The sequence below is a fragment of the Cupressus sempervirens genome, chromosome 3, assembly GCF_028749045.1.
Source record: "Cupressus sempervirens isolate cs-2001-9-10 chromosome 3, ASM2874904v1, whole genome shotgun sequence".
In the NCBI taxonomy this organism is placed as follows: Eukaryota; Viridiplantae; Streptophyta; class Pinopsida; order Cupressales; family Cupressaceae; genus Cupressus; species Cupressus sempervirens.
Window position 1 is genome coordinate 211,162,009 of NC_143120.1, and position 12,919 is coordinate 211,174,927.

Here is a 12,919-nt window from a genome sequence, read left to right on the forward strand (position 1 = left end):
TGCTAGCATTTATACTAATGACCTGCCAGGGTTAGGCTGATTGTAATTTATGTAAGAGTGAATACAAATTACGAAAAAGATCTAGCATTTCTTTCTAATTATTTGGAGAGAAAGTTGTAATTGGTAGTATTTTCGTACAAATTATTTTGTCAATTTTTCAAGATGATCAATTCTTTTTAATTTCATAAGTATTATGTTTTTTATCTTTACAATTATAATGATTATAAACATTTAAAAAAATTAATATTTATTTTAAAATCATTAAGTAATTATTAAATTTTAAACATGCATTTCCTTGAACCAATATTTTAATGACTATTTTTCTAATCATAACCTTGTTTTAACCTAAAATTAGAAGAATGAGATTTACAATTTGTTTGATGATAAAGAATAAAGTGTCTACTAGGAAAACACCTTATAAATATTCATTTAAATATAATTTTTAAAAAGAAAATATTTTCTTTCTATAACTACCATATTCTAATATTTTAATGTGTGATTAGAATATATGGTTAGACACACTGATTGTCCTTGAGGTGACTCTAAATGTGTCATCCTCTGAAAGAGCAACACAAATTTAATAATTTTTGATATTTTTGTAGAATCTGAAAAATAAAATAAAAATAAAGTGCTTGTCAAAGAATGAAATTAAACTTAACAAAAATCACTATAGTGCTCTAAACCAAGTTTATGTGACATTCTACAATGTTATTGATTTGACAACAGAAGATTGATTAAATCTTTAGATTTCTACAACCCATTAGTATATATCGATTTGTTTATGGATCCAATTGTGTTTATTTTTAGTATCAATGTTTGGGATCATAGTCCATGATCTATCATCAAGAAGAAAGAGTGCAAGATTAGAAAAACGAATACTCTCTTCCTTATTCTAAATCACAGAGTGTGATCTGAATTATTGATACTAAAATAAACATAATCAAATCCAATTTCTTTTTAAAAAAATTGATTTAAACTAAGCCAACATATGTACATTCACAATACAATTTTATTTACCCTCAAACAAACCTTTTTTTCACCACATTTTCAAACAATATGCATATTTTCAGAGAGGTTAATAAAAACAAACACTTAACCAACTTAGGCCCTCAAATAATCTAAAAAATTGTTTTGTATAGCAACACATTAACAATGAACCCAAATTTAACCAGAATATACTCGACCTTTAAAATTTTAATCAATGGGCATGTGCAGTGGCATAATTTCCTTGCAACTACATCAGTAAACTCAAATTTAACCCGAATATGCACAAGTTATTAAACTTCAACCAATAGGCTTTTCGCAGGGGCATAATTTCTCTTTCAACTCCAAAACAAGAACATTCACAATATAAATAAATTATATTGTCATGTCAAAAAAATAAAATAAAATAAAAACGCTATCAATTAGTACTTTCCCTAGCCCCTTCACACTTAAGCATAATTCTGAACATATCTCTCATGGAGCACTATATTAATTTTTAAATTGTTGTATATCGTCAACGCAATATAAGAATCATACCATAGGAAAATAGAGTCCATATAAGAATGACTATTGACTTTCAACTTGTTAAGTTATGGGCAAAGGTTTGAAAAATAGAGCAACCCGCCCACAATACAACACATGCAATGAAATCATGTTACTTCATTAATTATATATCGTTTATAGTTTTACATGTTGACTAGCTTTCCATTTCTTGTTAAACATTACGACTATCGTATTGATCTCTTAATGTCCAATATAACTACTAGTGAATTTAGTGAGGGAAGGTAGACTATAATTAATAATCCTTTTTCCAACGAAGAAAATACATGAAATTATTAAGTAACAAATACTGATCCACTATTAACAATTTTCACAATTTCTATCATTCTTTGTTTGAACTAGCTAAGATCTAAAGTTATATTGAATTGTGGCTAAATTTACTTATAGTTGATAAATAAAAAAATTTTGGTTGCTGATTGGTCTATCTATGCAAAAAGTACTACTTTTTTGGTGAGGAGCTATTGGGGGTTGTAGTGGTCGGTATCCCTTGGACGTTTAGCTTTAAGCTCTCCAATCACCTATAAAGGTTCAACTAAAACATTTAAGAAATTTTAATATACAAATTAAAAACTATAGATATGCAAAAATAAGCTAGACTACCACTAGATTGTTTCCCCTAGAGCTGCTACTCAATGTTATGTGCCTACTACATCACATTTGTCATGTATGTATCCATTTTCTTTGGATAAAATGTCATCTAATATATATATATATATAGTATTTTGACCATCGTCATAAAATATCTCTCTTTTATGGTCAATATATGTCCATCTTGATGTGGGGCTTCCATATCATAAATAAAGGGAAAGAAGGTTTGGTCCTACTTTTCGAAGGAATCCTGTGTAATTGTCAAATCTGATTACATTGGTGTGGTGGGTCATGTAGATCCAACCTAAGTTCCTTTTGCTATTACATGCCTTTCATCCAGTGATCGACTTGGAGAAACAAAGTCATCCCCACTTTCACTTTGGAAAGAGTAATTAGTTCTTTCTATTTACTAGCAATCACACCTTAGTGTGCAATAGGTACGCCGTATTTTGGTGTAATTTTTTTTGCTTAACTAACACAAAGGAGACATTTTATTTGTTCATCACATTTAATACAGTATGTTTGGTAATCAACAAGCACATAGATAATTAGGCAGGGGAGGGAAAGTAGCAAATATTAATGTGCAAGACAATTCAATGACCTTTGATTTCCCAGTCCATCCTATGTCTGGTCCTTTATTTGTGTGTGTATGCAATGTCAATTACACCTACGTAGATTAGAGAATTTTTATCAGCTTTGAATTTGTAGACTCTAATTTGTAATGTATGTATCAAAAAAGTAATTCAAGCTTACCTATAGTAGTTCTTTCAAATTAGAGATTGTTGGAGGACTTGTATTTGATAATGTTTGAAGGCACTTCTCCTCTTCTTTCCTTCGTGCAACAAATGGGTTTTTTTGCATTCGAGCATATCTTTCAAATGTGAATGTGGGTTGAATGCAGAGGTCAGTAATTTCATGTACTCTTGATATTGCTGTGAATGTTAGCCCCTACCAATCTTTTTTCCCAATGTCGATTGTCACTCTTTGTAGTGTCAGTCCTTGCGACTTTTGGATAGTTAGGGCCCATGCCATTTTTAAAGGTATTTGTCTATGAATGCCACAACTTATTGGTAGAACTAGAATATTTTGTGGGTTGTTATGGTCCCAGGGTGGCCCAATGTACTATGGAAAGTCAACAACTGCAAATAAAGAGAGTTGAGGTGGCTTTTCACCAACATTATATACAATTCTTTTGACTTGTCCAAGTGCGCCATTGACAAGTCCAGTTTCTACCCACAAGTTTGCACAGAGCATGACCTTTTGGTCAGCACATAAGAGGATTCTTGACTGAAGTTGTTCTTCATCTGGATTTGAACATGGTAAACCTTTAAGCTTCTCTGCATCAGATAGGGCAACTGGTTTTGCCAATGAGTGTAGCATGCATTTGTTATGTAGTAGTACCTATTGATTTGTGGAGAAAAGATGTATTGATGAAGAAAAGAGGGTGTTCTCTTCTGAGCTGATTGTGGAGCCTGATCTTGACATTAGAAGCCTCCAATCTGCAATTGTTGGTGTTGCATTTCGTAAATTTGATAGGAGTTCACAAAACTGCAATTGTACAATATTGTCTCCACTCTGTCGAAATATTTTGTCTAATGTAACAATAGTTTGGAAGCTATGCCATAGTGTGCCACCATAGGAGGTAGAGGCATACATAGGTATGTCTTTTACTGGTGGTAGCTATCCCAAGTCACCAAATAGAACAAGAGAGCATCCCCCAAAGGGATTGTGATTCTGAGTAGGGAATGCTTGTTGTAATCTCATGTCTATTTTTTCTAGTAGCTTTGGACCAGTAAAGCTCATTTCATCTATTAGAATATACCGAATGAAGTACATGCACTCTTGGAAGCTAGCAAGTGCCTGTCCCTGCAGAGATTCCATTTCCTTGATTGGTATTCGAAGAGCAGAATGAATTTTTGATGCTTGAATATTGAATGCTGCTACACCTATAGGTGCTAGTAATAGCATTGGTGACTGCCCATGTGGCATTGAGTTGACCATTGTGTATCTGACACTTTTTATGAGATGTGACTTTCAAGTGCCTACTGGATAACTACATTATAAAAGTCGATAAAGGAAATGATCTTCAAGTTACATAGTATGAAAGCAAGAGAAAAGATCACATTTTATTGAACTACCTCTCATATGCATCAACTATTGAGACTGTATCACCATTTGCATTGTAGGGCCCATTTGCCATTACACCAAAAGCCATGACTGTTAGTGAACATGAAACACCACATAATTAACCACCTATGGTCAGGGGAGCACGTTGCATCACCCATAAATCTCCCCCTCGACGCGCATACCAGGTGCTTACGCAGGTCGGGAAGGCACTAGGGAGATTTGAACCCATGACCAGGCCAAAACTAGGCTCTGATACCAATTGTAGGGCCCATTTGTCGTTGCACCAAAAGACATGATTGTTAGTGAACATGGAACACCACATAATTAACCACCTATGGGCAGGGGAGCGCGTCGCATCACCCAACATGTATAGTGTTGGTCATAGTAGATCTCCCTAATGAAAGTGCACAACCTGTCCAACTCAGTGCAACCATTCAAAAGTTGTATCACATCCATTTCTTCCACATGAGGCAAAGAGAGACAATTTGGTTTGGAGTTATTCAAAATGTCATGGCAGCTACTTGAAACAGTCAAAGATAAGCTATGTACATTACTTGCTAAATATTTTGGCCTTTTTGCAAAGCTACTTGCTTCTCCTATGGAAGAAGTTACTGCAAGTCCATGCAAGGAGTTGTTGATACTCTTTGTTGAATCCCCACTTGAAATTTTGATGATTTCTTTGCTATTTGCAATTGTTTCTATTTCCTAAGAGGAGGGAGCATTAATTTTGTATGAGTTCAAAGTAGATTGTACATAGAATGTTCTTCTACTTTACATTGATTTTTGTTATCTTCAATTCATACATGGGGATTTTCTAATGACTAATTGTATTTGTGTTATTTATAAGCAAGGGATTCCAATAAATGTTTAAATGCTCTTATACTTGTGTCTATTTTTGTATGCAAATTTTCTAACCCAAAAAAAATGTATTTTGTTTATTTACATTATTTATTAGCAAGATTTTGTTATACCTAAAATATGGCGAGGGAGAGATTTAGGGAAAATATAGTTATAGAAAGAGGTACAATGATAGAGATAAAAGTTATATATAACTCAAACTATTTACAAATTATATTAAATAAATAATGTCACCTATCTATAAAAGAATTTTTTTTTAAAACTTCAAATTTACCAATATTTTAGTCTCTATTCATTTTTTAGAGGTAAAATTAATAAATTTGGTTCGTCAAGTGTGTGTATATTTAAGGCATCAAATAAAACACAAAAAATAAAAAAAAGGAAACCTTAGATACTTTAGAAAAAAACATAGTAACGCAAAAGATAATTCAAAAAGACAAGCCATACATACTTATTAGGAAGAGTGAATGATTGTGTAAAAATGGGTGGAAAAAATTATATGGCCATAGAAGTTTTAATGGTCATCCATAGCTCTCAAAAATTGTGGACCATTGATTTCTAACATCTAATGGAGAGAGAGAGAGAGAGAGAGAGAGAGAGAGAGAGAGAGAACTAACAGTTTATACCACTATACTACCCATTATATAAATCCTATGCATTGGTTATTTATTTGTGAATAATTTTTGCTTCACTATCTATAATGAATAAATAACTACGAAATTGAGAAATAGCAAAAAAACAATAATATTTATATCATAAATTAAGTAAGAACATTAAAGTATAAACTAATAATAATATGATTATATGTAAACATTTATGGAAAATAAATTTAAATTAAATAATGATTAAAATTAACCTTAATATACATATTAATTATCCTAATTTTATCTTAATCAACGAGAATTTATTAATGTACTAAATCTAAAACTATTAATACTTTAAGTTTTAACCGTAGATGATTTAGTGAAAAGCGTTTACAAGCTTTCTTGCAAATCCAACGGCATGTAAAGCTATTTTTCATTTAATTAATTAGTGACATCCTCTACCTATACAATATTAAATGTAATATTTACAAAAAAAATTAAATTTTTCCTCAATTTAATGTTGGTGTAGAATAGTGTTTGTTTTAATATAGACATACATGGATTGTTAGTAGGGTGCAAGCTATATTTTGTATGTAATGCAATGCAAATAGAAGCTTCAAGTAATTCATATAGAAAAATGATACGAACACAATGGGTATGTCAAAAAGTAAAGTTTTTGATTCTTTTCACTTACATTGTATAAAGAACACAATAGTAATGATTATCTTGCTTTGGAACAAAGAGTCCTAACAAATCTAGAGAGCATAACTAATAACAAAGAGATTTGGGTAAGGAGATATAGATAGGGACAAAGGGAGGTGTTCATTTTGTGGCAAGACACAACGTACTTTAATGAGCAATTTCAATACTAAATTCAATATTTATAAATGTATCCAAAATGTTGTGATATATGTGCTAGAGATAGAAAAGGAAAATTTTGAAGGAACTGATATGTTATATGTATGTGTTAAATAGAAAGTTAAGATTTCACACATAAGAGTAGGATATGATAAGGAACTTAAATACATGTTTTGTTAGTGCTAGAGAAAGAAACACATCTTATTTTTTGGCAAGACTTGTACCTTTTTTTCTTTAAACTTGTGAAAAACAACAAACATAGTATTGCAATAGAATTTTTTTAATATGTATATGTAATTGTATAGAGAGATATTTAATAGCAAAGGTTGGGCACATTTTAGGACTATAATAATAATTCTTTATGTCTCTTCTCCTCCAAAATGATTTACTTTGATACTAAGTTGAAAGAGAAACTAATAATTCATAATGCATAAGTTTGGAGCAGTTTGAAATAAGAGTTTTATATCTAGAAAATAGAATTTGCATTGCTTTTTACTAGTCAGGATTTCATCGAGTTTGACTAGAATTTTAAATAGAAAATGGAATTTGCATTGCTTTGTACTAGTCAGGATTTCATTGAGTTTGACTAGAATTCTAAATTATGTTTAACATTCTAAGAACTAAGTCTGATATATTTATGCTGACCAACAAACTATTGCTTAAATAATTTACCAATCGAATTCTGTGCTCTCACCAATGTATTTATAAACAAAGCATTACATCAAGTTATGCATTATGAACTATAGAACAGGGCAGAAAAAATGGCCTAATTTATTTTTCTCAAAACTACATAATAACTAGTTTTGTATACCTTGTTTTCCAGAAGTGAGAACAAAATTGATTGAATGTTGTTTCTTAATTAGATTGTAAGTTTTTGTTAAACTAATATTTTAGATCGTATTTCATAGTCGATAACGAAAATGGTAGAGATAACAATATCTAACTACAAAACCCTCCAATAGGGAAAGATAATCAATGACCAACAAAATGATAAATTGCAAAAAGTTCCAAGGTTAAGCTCCAAATTAGACACAAAGGAAGAAATGAATCTTTTTTTAGATGAAGTTCATTGTAATTAGTCACGAGATCTGAATGGCCTTATTTATTATCATCTTCCTCTTTTCTCATGCCTGCCCAACTACTCATTCACTAGGTATTTTCTCACCACAATAACTGATAAGCATGACTTCAATCTTTCTCAATTTGTCTAGAAAATTGATGCTATTGACACTCATTACAAAACTCTATACAAATATCTAAAGCTTATTGCATAAAAGAAACCTAATCAATTGCTAGAAGATAACCATGTGAATTGCATAAAACATTCCAAGCAAAACTAAGCAAACTATGGCGAATCCCAATTACAAAATAACAAAAAATGAAGGGGAAGAAATAGATGGTGGAAAGGAGAAAACCTTATAGTAAACAACTATTGTGGTAGATTGTGTTCTTTGCATATCGTACGTTTCCAATGTATAGTCCTGCAATAATGTATGGGTGCTTGGATCTATTTAAAGGTGGTCTCAAAGACGTTGCAGGTATACATTAATATCTGTCAATCAGATTGCAATAAGTTGATGTGTTAGTAGCGGCTGGGCTTAACCTCAAAATTTTGGCTGTAGTGAGGTGGTTGTGTTGGGCCTAGCGGTGAGCGTCATCTCTACCGCCCCCCTTAACACTATTCAACATGATCGTTAGCTGCTTCTTTCCAACTATTTTTGGTTTGCGACTTTACTGATGAAGATAGGTGCTTAGAAGTTAAGGCTTAGCCTCCTTTAATTCTTTTGTGTTTTCTCACCTCTTCCCTAGTTCGATGATCCTTGTTTATGTAGATCAGACCCCACTTCCTTACTTGTATCTCCACTTTTTAATGCATTGACCTACCAAAGTTTTATTCCAATTGCAAAAACCACTGTGTGCTCCCTCTATTCAATAATGATTGGGCCAAATTACCTTTCCTAGGATTCAATATTTCTTATTTTCCTTTCTTCCCATGGTGGTGTAGTTTCACAGTCATAGCCCTCATGGAATGGCGAGGTGACTGACTTTCTAGAAAGAAATCGATCACCAATAAATACTCAGTCATCCTAGATCACATCATCTCCCATCGTGTAATGATCCCATCTTTTGGCCTTCACGTTCTCCAAAGTCTAAGTGGAGGATAAGAAGAAATTAAATTAATTTCTTATAAAGTCATTCAATTAAAAATTAAAGGTGACTTTGTATTTAATTAATTTAATTATTTACAAGGGAGTAGCTTCTAGGGTATGAATTAATTATTGGAAGGATGGAAGCCTCTTGTGACTTAATTAATTATTGCTAGGGAGGAATTTCTAGAGAACGCATTAATTATGGGAAGGAGGGAGCTTCTAGCTCTTGCAATTAATTAATTTTTTAGTTCCTTCTAGAAGGATGAAGAAAAGGATAAATAGGGCTGAAAGTTTCATTGTTGGGCATGGGATTATTGTATCAAATGATTATGACTTGCATTTGATAAGAGCTTGGATGTGTGAATCACACTCTCTTCTTTTGGCAATAGAGGATGTTCATTCTTTGTTGTAACATTCTAGACGTCATTCCCTTAGGGTCTAGCCTTTGGAATACAACTCTTTGTAATTGATTGCAGCATTCTTAGCATTAATATAATTTCAGCCTTGGTCCAATTTTTGGTCATTCCTGGGTATCCATTATAGTGGTATCAGAGCTATTTCTAGGGTAATCATTATAGTGGTATCATAGCTATTTCTAGGGTAACCATTATAGTGGTATTAGAGCTATAAGTCCTGCCATCATGTGGAGATCATATAGATAGCCGGATAAAGGGAAAAGTGTTTGAAAAAATGTATATTAGTCCAGATCAAGATGTGATGTTCAAACAATTATTGGGTACATTGGAGAAGGGGCAACATATGCAACATGAATAGAATAGGCAAATGGATATGATGTTGCAACTTATGGCTAGATAGATGGGCATCAACATTGATGATTTGTATGTTGCTCCAAAGCAGAAGGTAGTTGATTCCTCAGGAGGGATCAAGACACGTATAGAGCCAGCCATCTATGATGCTGGTGATTTGGAGTCCATCGATGTGGGATTAGAAGAATGCAAGGATACTATCATATCAACAACCACTTCTATGTCAATTGAACCATCCAACAAGGAGTTTGGCAGTATGCATGCGGTTGTAGATGTGTGCTCTAATGATAGTACACTTGTTATTGCTAATGAGGTGAGCAATATAGTGACAGAGTCATATTATACTATTGATCAACAAAGTGATTATGTTCACTCTTGGGATAGTACTATGTTCAACATGGATGCAACATTGTCTTATGACAATCTGATGTTTGAGGCTGATGTTGATCATTCACCTAAGCAGAGTTGGGCTCAGTTTTCACCATCTACAAAGATTCAGTTTTGTGTTGCAGTAGTTGGGAGGAAGAGGTTTCATAGATCTTCTATGTAGCCGCCTTCTGGTGACATCAAGACTTATACTTCATTAGCACAAGTTTTGGGAGCACATTCCTGGGTGTTCATTATAGTGGTATCAGAGCTCATTACAAGGGCCCATTATAGTGGTATCAGAGCTATAAGTCCTACCATCCTGTGGAGATCATATAGATAGTCGGATAAAGGGAAAAGTGTTTGAAAAAATGTATATTAGTCCAGATCAAGATGTGATGTTTAGACAATTATTGGGTACATTGGAGAAGGGGCAACGTATGCAACAGGAGTAGAATAGGATGCAACAGGAGCAGAATAGGAAAATGGATATGGTGTTGCAGCTTATGGCTAGATAGATGGGCATCAACATTGACGATTTGTATGTTGCTCTAGAGCAGAAGGTAGTTGATTCCTCAGGTGGGATCGGGACACTATCGAGCCAGCTAGCTATGATGCTGGTGATATGGAGTCCATCGATGTGGGATTAGAAGAATGCAAGGATACTATTATATCAACAACCACTTCTATGTCAGTTGAACCATCTAACGAGGAGTTTGGCAGTATGCATACGGTTGTAGATGTGTTCTCTAATGATAGTACACGTTATTGCTAATGAGGTGAGCAATATAGTGACATAGTCATATTATACTATCGATCAACAAAGTGTTAATGTTCACTCTTGGGATAGTACTATGTTCAACATGGATGCAACATTGTCTTATGACAATCTAATGTTTGAGGCTGATGTTGATCATTCACCTGAGTGGAGTTGGGCTCAGTTTTCACCATCTACAAAGATTCAGTTTTGTGTTGCAGCAGTTGGGAGGAAGAGGTTTCATATCTCTTCTATGGAGCCACCTTCTGGTGACATCGAGACTTATACTTCATTAGCACAACTTTTGGGAGCTAATTTGTATGACATGTGGTTGGTCTTAATGATGTTCATTTGCAGTTTTCTTAATATGGATATCACATATTACTTCAATTGGGATCCAGGTGGAGGTTGGAGTTCATTATGTTACTTAATTGCTTGAGGACAAGCAATTTCAAGGAGGGTGGATTTGTAATGATCCCATCTTTTGGCCTTCATGTTCTCCAAAGTCTAAGTGGAGGATAAGAAGAAATTAAATTAATTTCTTATAAAGTCATTCAATTAAAAATTAAAGGTGACTTTGTATTTAATTAATTTAATTATTAAAAAGGGAGTAGCTTCTAGGGTATGAATTAATTATTGGAAGGATAGAAGCCTCTCGTGACTTAATTAATTATTGCCAGGGAGGAATTTCTAGAGAACTCATTAATTATGGGAAGGAGGAAGCTTCTAGCTCTTGCAATTAATTAATGTTTTAGTTCCTTCCAGAAGGATGAAGAAAAGGATAAATAGGGCTGAAAGTCTCATTGTTGGGCATGGGATTATTGTATCGGATAATTATGACTTGCATTTGATAAGAGCTTGGATGTGTGAATCACACTCCCTTCTTTTTGCAATAGAGGATGTTCATTCTTTGTTGTAACATTCTAGACGTCATTCCCTTAGGGTTTGGCCTTTGGAATACAACTCTTTGTAATTGATTGCAACATTCTCAGCATTAATATAATTTCAGCCTTGGTCCTATTTTTGGTCATTCCTGGGTATCCATTATAGTGGTATCAGAGCTATTTCTAGGGTAATCATTACAGTGGTATCAGAGCTATTTCTAGGGTAACCATTACACATCGAAATTGGGACCAATTGAGATAGCAATCAACTAACTGAGTTAAGTCATTCAATCATTCCTCAAAACCATTCTACCACGAATAAATGTGAAATGAGAAATGCAATTATAAGAAACCATATGGAGCTTTTAAGCATGAGATCACAACTAAGATGAGATATTTTGGGGAATGTAAAGCAAAATTTTTTTGGCCGTGGAGTCAATCTATGTGGCAGGACATAGTTAATACAAAGACATTTGGACATCCTCGCAAGCTGACTTGTCCCATCTATCTCTTTCTGGATGAACACAATGTGTGCCTAGTGCCTTCCATGGTAGCTCGAAACCCCACACAAGTCCATCCATATCCTTTATTTTTGACATCTACGGTTCAAAGCATTTCAATGGTAGTCATTTGCTCTCAATGGCTGTCAACCGTTGGATGTTAAATTGAGCTCCTCACATTCAAATAGGGAATGCCTACAGCATAAATATTTTATTTAAGTCTAAAAATCTAAGTGTTAAATCATCTATTTAAAAATATTTTTTGGTAGTAGCAATGTCTAAACAACAAAATGAATTCATATCCTTTCAAGAGGCATACTTCATTCCTTTTTTCTTAACTCTTTTATATATTTGGAATTTTAAGTTTGCATTTAACTCATTCCTGGATAAACATTTTGATGCAAGAGAAATCTCAAATTTAGGTTTTCTCTAAACTTATTTTCTATTTTTCCTAATCCTTTCATTCTAGGATATAGGGGAGAGGATCCAATAGTTGAGCGCCTTCCAATGGTTGTGATAGAAGTTGTTAAACTTAACACCCACACTTGTTGATTAAATATCCAACATTTTTGACAAGATTGCACCAATAGTTGTGACTTTAAAGTTGTTCTTGCTAGTGATGGCTACCCATAATTGAATGAAAAGTGTCCTTTTTCCCAAAAAAAAAACCAATAGTGTGATGCCACATCAGCGGCACAAGGATGGGGGTCTCCAATGTATTATGATTGGTCTCACCTTTTTTTGGGCTGTTTTGGACACCTTGGAAAAAAGCATGCTAATGTGGCATCATATTTGATGATGTGGCTCTGAAACCTTAGTTATAAGCAAGGTACTTGCCAAGTAAGCTATTATCAAAAAATGGGAGTGATTTGAAATTTCCACATGCAATTTTGAGAAGCACAAATTTAGGGTGCACAACTACTGGATCCTCTCCC